The 12185-nt window shown below is 44.7% G+C and overlaps 5 non-coding genes across 5 annotated transcripts; all 5 read right to left on the bottom strand.

Moving 5' to 3' along the window:
* Positions 1–4215: 4215 nt before the first annotated feature.
* On the bottom strand, positions 4216–4289 carry TRNAI-AAU (transfer RNA isoleucine (anticodon AAU)). The gene has a single exon. It is a non-coding gene; the product is annotated as a tRNA-Ile (tRNA).
* Positions 4290–4436: 147 nt separating this feature from the next.
* Positions 4437–4510, bottom strand: TRNAI-AAU (transfer RNA isoleucine (anticodon AAU)). The gene has a single exon. It is a non-coding gene; the product is annotated as a tRNA-Ile (tRNA).
* Positions 4511–4662: 152 nt separating this feature from the next.
* TRNAI-AAU (transfer RNA isoleucine (anticodon AAU)) lies at positions 4663–4736 on the bottom strand. The gene has a single exon. It is a non-coding gene; the product is annotated as a tRNA-Ile (tRNA).
* A 1153-nt stretch (positions 4737–5889) lies between these two features.
* TRNAI-AAU (transfer RNA isoleucine (anticodon AAU)) lies at positions 5890–5963 on the bottom strand. Its single transcript has one exon. It is a non-coding gene; the product is annotated as a tRNA-Ile (tRNA).
* A 627-nt stretch (positions 5964–6590) lies between these two features.
* On the bottom strand, positions 6591–6664 carry TRNAI-AAU (transfer RNA isoleucine (anticodon AAU)). Its single transcript has one exon. It is a non-coding gene; the product is annotated as a tRNA-Ile (tRNA).
* Between the last annotated feature and the right edge of the window lie 5521 nt (positions 6665–12185).

The following is a 12185-nucleotide window of genomic DNA, read 5'->3' on the forward strand; positions in this document are numbered from 1 at the left end:
GGTTTGCCGATTTGAAAAAGAAAAAACGGGAGACAAGTTGATGCAGAAACAAGTGAACAAGGCCCACTCCACAAGACTCTAAGGGAAGAAACAAGTTGTCACGCCGCATGGGCTCCCATTGAGAGCGCCACACAAATGTTGCAAATATTCTGTGTATAACTTGTACTTTGCTCCTCGCACAATGCAGGACTTGAAGGACATACGCAAGCTTTGCAAACAAAAATATGTTACAGACCTGTGCCCTAGCAAACACTGAGAGTTCTCTACCTATCCAAGCCTGCGTATGTCGCCGCATAGGTACGATTTGTGAAACCCAGTAGGCTGCGCTGTTACGAACTTGGTGCAGCGGAACCCCTAGGTACTGAAGAGGACTACAGTCCCAGCATATGCCTCCAAACTGGCTTGGTCTAGTGCCCCAGTGTCCCAACCAAAAACCTTTGGATTTATCTAAATTAAGGGCCGCGCCTGATACATCGCAGAACTGTTCAGTCAAGTGTAAAGCCTCAAGTACACTCTTTTTGTCAGAACAAAAGAGGGCGATATCGTCCGCGTAAGCTAAAATCTTAACTTCACATTGAGCCAGAGAGAAACCACGGATGGCTGCACTGTTAATTATACTGAGACAGTGGGGTTCCAGATATAAGCCAAACAACAGTGGAGACAGTGGACATCCTTGACGAACAGATGATTCCAGTGGTATTGGTTTCGTTAGCTCCTGATTAACAATTAGTCTTGTATACGAGTTCATATAGCACAGCCTTATGCCTTTGAGCAAAACGTCACCAATGTTAGCATTCTCCAAGACCGCGAACAAGAAATTGTGCCGAACTTTATCAAACGCCTTCGCCAGGTCAATTTGAATCAGAGCTACTTGGCCTGTCACATCTGATACTGTCTCGATTACTGAACGTGCAATATGGATGTGTGTTTGAATACTGCGCCTTCTGATACCACATACCTGATGCGAACCTATCAAGTCCATGATAACCAGCTGCAAACGAGAACAAAGGACCTTGGCAAAAATTTTGTAATCAACATTACAGAGGGAAATTGGACGATATCCTTCAACAGTTTTCAACTGATTAATATCTTTGCTTTTGGGTATTAATATTGTGTGGCCTGAATAGAAAGTGGGAGGCAGGAAACCCACATCATAAGATGCTTGGAATACTTCCATAAAAACAGGCGTTAGGCAAGGCGAAAATGTTTTATAAAATTCGCTAGTAATACCATCTGGGCCAGGAGATTTCTGGTCCTGAAGGTCTGAAATGGCTGATTTAATTTCTTCCAAAGTGATGGGTCCCTCTACTACAGCACATTTCTCATCGTCTAGTCGAGGAAAGTTCTCAAGTAAGGAATTATAATCGAAACCCTGATTTGGATCTTTACAACTGCCGAACAGCTTTCGATAATAATCATAGAAAGCAGCAAGAATACTAGGAGCATCACTATATGTGCAACCACCATACTGAATTTCCAATATTTCCTTCGTAAGAGCATTCTCTCTTTCATCACTGAGGGCCCGACGTGAAGGTTGCTCGTCAAGAAACCTTCGAGTCCTAGGTCTTATTAGGGCCCCCTTGTATCTTTCCGTCGCAATTTGTTGAAGCTCTGCCTTTACGTTATTAACTTCTTCAACATAGGCACCCGGGCTAACCCTCTCTAGCTCATGTAGCTCAGTTAGAGCGTGCCCAAGCTCACGAAGGTGGTCTCTCTTTAGGAACGCGATTCTTGCAGAGGCTTCAATTGCTAAGTTTTTGGTTTCCTGTTTGAACAAGTCCCATTTTTGAAAAACTGACAGATCATGGCGTGACCATATGTCTTTCAAACAAGTAGGTACAGCACGCTTAAAGATTTCATCTGAGAGCAGACAGTTATTCATTTTCCACAGTTCCCACCGAGGGTGAAGTATCTGCCGACTGAACCTCCCTACCTGAAGAGACACCATACAATGGTGACTGAAGAAGATGGGCCGCACCCAGTAACCAAACAAATTTGCTAACATGTCTGCAGAAACATAAATTCTGTCAAGGCGGGCATTAGAGGAGAACTGAAAATGAGTGAAATGAATACTGTCGCCTTTTCCCTGCCCCACATCCACAAGGTTATATTCACAAGCCAAATCGTTAAGTAATGCAGCACTAAGGTCATATTTCTTACATAATGCTGATCGGTCCTCATATCTACAAACACAATTAAAATCTCCCAACAACATAATTTTGCGATCTGTGCACAAATGATTAACTAATGAAAGAAAAAAATGCCTTCTGTCTCGCTGTTTTACAGGGGCGTAAACACAAATAATTCGTCACTGCACACCTGACATTGTGAGGTCACAGCATATAAGTCGTCCCTCGCCATCTATGCAATAAGACATGGCTGTCATCTCTAGTGTTTTGGCCAGGAATAGCATACACCCTCCGGACAAGCCTCTAGCGTGGCTAACAATGATGTTATATTCCGGCAAAAACGGCTCAAGAGCAGCTTCCGTTTCTTCATCGGAGGACAACTTTGTTTCCTGAATTGCTGCTACAGACACACTCCATTTCTTTAACAGATGTCTTAACTGCTGCTGTCTCCGACGATTACGCATACCCCTGACGTTAAGGGTAGCGTCTTGATATGCTGCGACTGTAGCCATTTTTGGTACTAGTCCTTTTAAACATCATCCCCTGGAATGGGGTGGCCCGCCTGCAAATTGGCGGCCTTTCGGGCAGACATCGCCCTCCTGTTTAAAGTCACCCTTCCTGTGGCCTCTACACAGTGTGCCTTCTGGCCAGCACCATCGATACACACCTCATCATCTGCGGGACGCTTCAAAGGCACTCTGTTGTCCATGTCCTCCTCTGAGACACTCAAGGCTTCGGCCCACGAACCTGATTGGAGCACATCGCTCGCTGCCACACTGACAGCCGACAGAGAACCGGACGCACCAGAGATCGGCGCCACAGACGGCTCACTGTTACCCTCCAGCGACGAAGGAGAATCAATGACGAAGGAGGATAGGCGAGCATCCACTGGCAGTATCTTCCCCATTGATTCCACAGGAGGCATATCCAGACGTCCTTCAATGACAGGTGGTTCTTGGGCAGCAAGCGCAGCACTCTGAGTGGCACTCACAGGCGGGCCCGGGTCCGGCGGTTTTGGCTCTGGAGAGGCTGGTTCTTGATGGCCAGTCACTGCAGATTCTTCTGAGTTGGTGTAAAGTGCAGAAGGCTTCTGGTCCCCATCAATTTGAGGTTCACGACCTAACTCACCAGTTACATCAACAACCTCTGACACATCCATGATATGTTCGGACGCCACGTCATCTTCTCGTGACCACTGGCCTTGACGCAGTCTATCGGCATAACTTAATACACAGTTCTCCACAGTATGGCCAAAGAGCCGGCACTGGGTGCATCGAGGCGTTCGGCACTGACGCCGTACATGACCTACCCGGCTGCATAGAAGACACAGTGGAGGTCTCCCTGGGATAAGCACTAATGCCTGCACCCCATAAACATTAAGAGTGTGAGGAATTGTACTTGCTGACACTCCGTCCTTGAGCGTGAGGGAGATTTCACGGTTCGCCGTTTCCATGTGCTCCATCCCTGGGCACCGCCACTTTTCACGCTCCACAGATTGAATCGTTCCATAAGGCTCGAAAGCTTCCACAATCCTCCGGTGCTCCATATAGCGTGGAAGCCAAAGGAGCTTAACCTTGACATTCTTTGTATCCGGGTCGAACACCATGCACCGAAGTCCTTTCACAGGGAACTCTGCTTTGTTAATTAGCTTCTGCTTTGAAGAACTACTCTCGCAGGTAACCATCCACACGTGGCTCATTTGGTACTGACCAATGCACAACATTTCCCGGAGGTCCAAAATCTGTACAAGTGCGTCTCGAAAGTCAGGTGCTCGGTACGGGCGACCCTTAAGGTCGGCACGCAGGAAAACGGTATTAAGGACAACATTACCGGTGGGCAGGCGTGGAACGACAACTTTGTACGTTTCGGTAGTGTCCTGAGGAGTCGAAAGACCTCGGCCAACGGCCGATGCGCTGTTTCCAGCAAGCAACATTTTCAGGCCAGAACTGCTCAGCGTGTTGCTCTGCTTGATGCCAACCGAATTCTGGACCAGTTGGCACGCTGCTGTTTGGTGAGTGCTTTGACGGTGTAAACACTTCTGCCGGCAACGCAAGTGCCCTGTTGAATGGAGTGAAAAAAATAAAACTGGCCTGCGCAGGGATCGAACCTACGACCTTCGCGTTATTAGCACGACGCTCTAACCGACTGAGCTAGCAGGCCAGAACTGCTCAGAGAGTTGCTTTGCTTGATGCCAACCGAATTCTGGACCAGTTGGCACGCTGCTGTTGGGTGAGTGCTTTGACGGTGTAAACACTTCTGCCGGCAACGCAAGTGCCCTGTTGAACGGAGTGAAAAAAAAATAAAAACTGGCCTGCGCAGGGATCGAACCTACGACCTTCGCGTTATTAGCACGACGCTTTAACCGACTGAGCTAGCAGGCCAGAACTTCTCAGAGAGTTGCTTTGCTTGATGCCAACCGAATTCTGGACCAGTTGGCACGCTGCTGTTGGGTGAGTGCTTTGACGGTGTAAACACTTCTGCCAGCAACGTAAGTACCCTGTCGACTGGAGTGAAACAAATGAAATAAAAAGAGTGGCCTGCGCAGAGATCGAACCTACGACCTTCGCGTTATTAGCACGACGCTCTAACCGACTGAGCTAGCAGGCCTTTCTTTTTTCTTTATTGCCTGTTTTGAGTTCACATCAATTCAAAAAAGATCCACAATAATGGTAAAACTCGCAACAACCAGACTTTGGCTGTCACGAAAGGTTTAAAATTTCTTGAGGACAGCCAGTTTATCGAGCACACTGATCCAGTCAGGTGGATCAGAAAGCACCCGGTACGTTTCTCTAAGGAGCAGCACACTCTCGATAAAGTTCTCGCGTACAGAACGCGTGTTGACATCTGCATGTTGCACTTGCATCCTTGTTTTCCACAGGCTGTGGAGGCCCAAGACCATGACTAAATCCAAAGGAATACCCTCACTCTCGACTGAAAGGAACCGTATGCCATACGGATCTATAACGGAAGGTCTTTCTTTAGTGTTCTCTGGAGAACATCCCAGTGAAAGACTGGGTCCCAGCAATCCAGAAAGACGTGCTGATTGTCTCTGGTTTTTTGCAAAGGAGACAGTCTGTTGTCCAGGGAACGAATAAGCCTCTTTCATGTAACCAGGTTTTAACAGGTAATGTGTTGGAACGTAGCTTAAAGAAGAACGTTTTAACTGAAGGCCTAACTGGCATCTTTTTCACACGCTTTAAGACATCCTGCCCGGTGCCTCCACGGTGTGGTGCACGGTAAATCGGCAACGGTATCGTCACATCCCGAAGATCTTTGTACAGCTTCTTCTTGCACACTTTGCTCAAGTATTCCATTGAAAAACGCGCATGCAACATTCTGAAAGACAAGACAACTTTTGCGTTTTGAAAACCGCCGGTCTTCCATTTGTCGCCAGATACTTCTTTCACTTCGCCGTATACGGCAAAGGCGCGTTTCAACGTATCGTTGCTGACGTTGAACGCGCACCAGTGCACTTCTTGCCTTTCGGGGTCAAAAAGCACGCGCGTTTTTCCTTTAACAAGGATGTGCCCTAAGCCAAGTAACTTTTTCTTTGCCTCTTCGGTTCGAAAGTTGACAAACCAGACAAAAGACAGGCCAGAACTGCTCAAAGCGTCGCTGTGTTTGACGCCAACCTGAACTCTCGACCAGTCGGAACGCTGCTGTTGGGTGAGTGCTTTGACGGCCTAAACACTTCCGCCGGTAACGCAAGTGCCCCGTTAACTGGAGTAAAAAAGAAAGAAAAGAAAACCCATTAAAAAAGTGGCCTGCGCAGGGATCGAACCTACGACCTTCGCGTTATTAGCACGACGCTCTAACCGACTGAGCTAGCAGGCCTTTTTTTTTCTTCCTTTATTACCAACTTTTTTTAAGCACACAGCATACACTCTGAATACACAATAAAGCAAAACAAAAGGAATGCTAAAAGCACTAGGCACGTTCTGCTTAAAGTGCTAGATTTAAAAGGGCTTTACTGAAGCCAGCTGGTCCAGTACAGGTGGCCACTCCGGAGAATTATCTTGTGCACGCAGAATTTCTCTCAGGTATACCACGCTCTCGACGAAGTAGTGTCGAGCGGGGTGTACAACGGTACGCTTATGCCTGACATCCATACGCGTTTTCCATACGCTATGCATACATATTAGCATCAGCAAGTCACTCGGCACTCCTTCAGGGTCAGCGCATGGCAGGTATCGAATTCCGAATGGTGTTAATGGCAATTCCTTTTTTAAGGTTCGCTTCAAGATGTCCCAGAGGAAAACTGAGTCATGGCACTCCAAGAAGATGTATTCAATAGTCTCGGGTTTCCTGCAGAACTGCTCGGAGCGTCGCTGTGCTTGACACCAACCGAACTCTGGACCAGTCGGCACGCTGCTGTTGGGTGAGTGTTTTGACTGTGTAAACACTTCTGCCAGCAACGCGAGTACCCTGTCGACTGGAGTGGAACAAATGAAATAAAAAGAGTGGCCTGCGCAGGGATCGAACCTACGACCTTCGCGTTATTAGCACGACGCTCTAACCGACTGAGCTAGCAGGCCAGACGTCTTTTTCTTTATTGCATGGAAAAACTTTCCTAAAGAAAAGGATAAACTCCACTCACTTAAACTTGTCCGTGTCTGAAACCGGGCTGCTTAATACGAGCCCGCTATATCCCTAGTCCGACAATGCACCATCATCAAAACATCAGAATTCTGGGACGAAAACACATGCATCTGATACGGCATCTAGTTTGGAGGTTTTTCCCGTGCAGCATACACACTCCTCGCCAAAGCATCCTTCTTCCTTCATCCTTCGTCCAAATCCGAAACACGGATTTGGACGATCTTGGTGGTTCTGCATGCCTGTCCATCATGCGGTTTTTCGAAAGACTGAACAGTCCCATCAACACAAATAGATCGTAAGGCACGACAGAACGTTTCTCAGGAAGCAAAGACCTAATTGTAGATAGTGTAATTTCAATTTCCTTTTTAAGAGTTCTTAGTAGTATGTCTCAAAAGAACATAGCATCACAGCACAGAATAAAGAAATTATCAGTTGTCTCAGGCACGTTAAAAAGACGACGATTCACCGACCAGGGCACAAACATCTCCTTATTACGAAGAAATGTATTGACCGGCAACGTCGCTATGTGTAATTTGAAAAAGAACGTTTTTTGCAGCTGCCTGAATGCACATTTGCCTAACACGCTTAGAACAGTGGTGTCCAAAAACTCCAGATAAGGCTACCGATACAACGGTGTCGGGAACAAAGACTCAGTGAGAGCCTGGGTCATCTGCTTTCTCGAGAGGCTATACAGGTAATCTACACAAAACGTAGTGAAAACATTGAGTGTCACCAAACTCCTTAAGGAATCCCCATAAAGGCCCCTCACAAGCCTGCCCAGTCGGCGCGAATAAGTAAGGAAAATGAGGGACTAAGACGCCTAATGAACACAGCTAGAAGGAACGGATGGTTTGCCGATTTGAAAAAGAAAAAAACGGGAAACAAGTTGATGCACAAACAAGTGAACTAGGCCCACTCCACTTTTTTTTTCTCTGAAAGAAGGAACAAGTTGTGACACCGCATGGGCTCCCATTGAGAGCGCCATACAAATGTTACAAATATTGTGTGTACAATTTGTACCTTCCTCCTCGCACAATGTAAGACTTGAAGGACATACACAAGCTTTGCAAACAAAATTATGTTACAGACCTGTGCCCTAGCAAACATCGCTAGCCATCCAAGCCCGTGTTTGTTGCCGAATAGGGACGATTTGTGAATCCCACTAGGCTGCGCTGTTGCGAACTTGGTGCAGCGGAACCCCTAGGTACTTAAGAGGACTACCGTCCCAGCATATTATTTATTTTTTTTTATTCATACTGTCAGCATGAACCAAGAAAGGAGTTGCAGGATATGTACAATAACAATATTTCATACATGAAGAAAAAAGAAACGATAAAACTATGCCGTTCATTGGTACTTGCAGGCACAAAATAAACCACTTTACAAGAAACCCGTACAGCCTTAATTATCATACAACAAGAAGCAAATCATAGTTCAATAAGTACATGGAATAACAACTCTTGGTTACCCGAATAAATTCCACAGCACACCAGGAAATCATCATAGCGTTAACAAATAGTTTGTCAAAACATTTTCAAACGCTCTAAGTTCTGTAAGAATGACAATATAAATTAGCAGCTTGTTCCACTCGTCTATTGACTGAACTAAAAAAGAATATTTGAAGCAATCCGTTCTATAGAATAAAAGCGTATAATGCATTTCGCGTGCTTTGTTCGTGAGTGAAAATTAACATCTGGTGTGATGTGTTTCATAACATGCACGTGATAGTGCCCAATTAAGATTTGAAAAAAGAAAACCAGCCTATTATATCTTATTCTCTGACATAAAGTAACAAGTCCCGCTTTATTTCTGAGTTCTGTAACAGACTGTGTTCTAATGTAAGCGCTATAACTAAATCTAAGCGCGCGGTTTTGACCTCGCTCACATTTCTGTATATTGTGTTTGGCATAAGGTAGTCAGATATGGCTTGCATATGTGAAAAACGGCATCACAGTAATTTTTTATGCAAGAAGCTTTACTTATGGCGCAGCACCACATAATTTCTTCCTCGATGTAAAGAGCTTAAAGTTCGCCTTATTGCAAACAATGTCGACGTGTACGAGACCAGTTCATATTTTTGTTTTCTTTAAATGAATAGTGCCAAATTTGTAATGGAACACAAGTGGAGTCTTTTTTAGTGTCGCCCGCATAAAAACTGTTTTTTTTTTTTCCTTATTTACACCCATTTGCCACTTTTTGCACCGACGGTAAACATGATCCAAATGTTCATTAAGTCTAACCTGGTCTTCAGAATATGTTATTCTAGCATAGGTAATTGTGTCGTCTGCATAATGCTGCATCGTTTCATCCGAGTGAATGCCAACATTCACATCACTAATATAGATAGAAAAAAGCAAAGGTCTTATGACCGGCCCTTGTGGAGCACCAGACCCAACCTGCTCAGAGTACTAGACGAACCATTCAGGAAAACAAACTGTTGCCTTTTGTACCGGTAAGCTTTAATCCATTTAACAATATTATCATTCTGCAATGTCATCGTAAGCTTGAGTAACAGCTAGGATGTGAAATCCGGTCAGAAGCTTTCCTAAAATCAACAAGAACAATGTCTGCCTGTCCAAATTCATCAATTGTCTGATTAATATCATGTATGACTTCTGTTAGGATTGTGCCAGTTGAGTAACCGCGTCGTAAACCACGTTGGCGGTAACCTAGAATTCGACTATCCTCAATAAGTTCCATCAGATGCTTTGATAATACGTGTTCAAGAGTTTTACAGCATGTGCTGGCGAGGGATATTGGCCTGTAATCCTCTGTTTTATTTCTGGCGCCTCTGTTGTGTATAGGTATGATTTTCGCACACTTCCAATCTTTCGGGACCTCTCCAGATTGTAGAGACTTGTTTAAGATATCCTGGAGATAATATGAACACCATTCTCCGTATCTTTTCAAAAAAGCTTTCGTCCGGACCAGCACAGACTTTTTTTCATCTAGGTTAAGAAGCAAATTAAATATTTCGTCTTGTTGTTTAATCGCTATAGAAGGTTAAGAGCGTGATTTATTGTATTCTTCTTCTGGCACTGCAACATCATCCCAAGCAAATGCTGACTCAAAGTATTTGCTAGGAACGCAAGCCATTTCAAAGTTGTCAGTAATAGTGCGATCTCCAGTCGTTAAGCACTGAAAGGAAGCTTTTTGCTTTTATATATGGCTCCAGAACTTTCTTGGCAATTTTTTTATGAATAGTGATAAGAACTCCTCCATATATTTTTCTTTTGCTTTTAGAACTTCACTTTGAAAAGTCTGAGAAAGATTGCTAATAGTTCCCTGTGTAATGTGTAAAGACGATTTGCTACGTTTAGCGTGCAAGCGTTTCAACTGACGCTTCATGTGAAGAACCTTGCGGGAAATTCATGGGTTCGTTTTACGTATACTCTTTTCTTGCGTGTGGTAATGAAGCATTTAATAGAGTTGAGCACTATTCCTTTGAACTTCTCCCAGGCTTCATTCACAGATAGTGAGTCATAGAACACAAGATTGCTGATATGTTCGCAATTTTCTTCTAAATAATCTATTACCCCTACGTCATTTGCTCTAGCAAAATCAGAAATTGATATCGCTTTGGCGGGGCGTGGCTTCTGAAGCTTTGTAAACAACCTAATCAGTACCATCATGTGGTCCGAAGTTCCTTTCAAAACTTCACAGGAATAAGTGATTTGGGTTAAAGATTGGCTTAAAAAGATTAAATCAAGAAGCGATTCCCGTAGACCAGTTATTCGCGTAGGCGCACCAAAAACTTGTGTCATGTTCAACGAGAAGGCTAAATTGCACAGAAGGTATTCCAGCATCGGGTACAACTGGAGTATAATTATTCCGGTCTATGTGCGGCAGAATAAAGTCTCCGCCCATTATAACCTTTCGATTAATGGAAGGTAATGTGAACCTCAAGAAATCACTGAGACACTCCGTATACTCTTCTGTTGTAGCTGGGGGCCGATAAACGGCATTAATCGTCATGAATGAACTGCCAACATTCATATAACACACTACACATTCAATATTCGGCGGGGAGGGCACTTCAACACAAGCGACATTATTTTTATATAGAATGGCCCCAGCACCTCACCTAGAACCACGGTCTCTTTCCTGCAAACTGCATAATTGGGAGGAAGGAAATCGGTGTCATCAATGCAATCATTTAGCCAGGTTTCAGTTATGATAGCTATGCCCGGTTCGTATTCGAGTAGAATGCTTTCAAAGCGTGCTGTCTTATTCATGATACTGCGGGCGTTCATGTTCATAATTGTCAAGACATCAGGAAGACTGCTCATCCTCGTATCCCTCACTCGATTGTGTGTCGACCTCGGATGAGCCTTGCACACGTTGTATAGGTTCTTGACATAAATTTCGGGATGCAGTCGTATCGTCCCAGTAGTACATAATTCCATCGACAATAAGCTTGTCGTGTACGAGACGCACTTTTGCTCCGTTCAGCTTCTCGGTTCTCTCGCTTTCCCAAAGGCTCTTTCTAAATTGCGACACACGTTTCGAAAAGTCCTCGCTGAAAACTCTTTTTACCTTTCAACTTTGAGCAGTTTCGTAAGATATCAGTTTTCTCCTTAAAATCATACAATCGAAAGATTACTGGACGATTATTTTCAGGCCTTTTTCTTCCAAGATGGTGCATGTGCTCTATGCTATTAGGGGTTACCCCACTAACAGAGAACAGCTTCTGCTGTACCGTTTCCGAAAGGTCGTCGTATGTCTCTTCTTCCTTTTCAGGCAATCCGTAGCTGATTAGATTGTTACGCCTTTGCCGGTTTTCCAAACCACCCACCTTTGCGGAGATTATAGAGATATTTTTTATTGTCAGGTTAGCTACCTCGGTTTTTATTTCCGAAAAATTGGATAAGCATGATTCGTGTTTAGTAAGGCGCTCATCAAATTACCGAAATAGCGTTTGCATAATTCTCTTTAACTTCTTTCTGAGTAGCCCTTTGGTCGCGTTTAATATCGCTGAGTGCTCTTTAGGTATTTGTAGAATCTGTTCAAGTTTCTCATCAAGAGTGGAGGGGCCTGGCTTTGTCTCAACATCACCCTAGTAGCAAATTTAAAAAGAACAGACTAACAATCACTCAACAGCAATAACATTGTGCGGGGGCACGGCACGACAACAATTGACAACTGATTGCTTCGGAAAGAAGAGTAATCCTTTCTCACCTGCAGACAAGAAAAAACGAACAAATTCGGAGGCATGTTATGATGCGTGCTGCGCCCGCAACTGAATCCGTGTCGGTCGAAGAGCTTGCTTATGAAGGGCACCGGTAGCGTCGTGGTCGAAGATGATTGGCGTTTGGCGGGAACCTGTGAGGCAAAGATCGTCATCGCCACCGCAGAGAGCCCCCACTGTCGTCAGGTGAAGATAACGGTATCTGTCGGTGTCTGTTGAGGCACGTGGGCTTCGGCATGATCCGCTGTAATGCAGACTCCAGCACAGGC

Source organism: Amblyomma maculatum, chromosome 5 (assembly GCF_055883805.1).
Source record: "Amblyomma maculatum isolate TAMU_Amacu chromosome 5, ASM5588380v1, whole genome shotgun sequence".
Lineage (NCBI taxonomy): Eukaryota > Metazoa > Arthropoda > Arachnida > Ixodida > Ixodidae > Amblyomma > Amblyomma maculatum.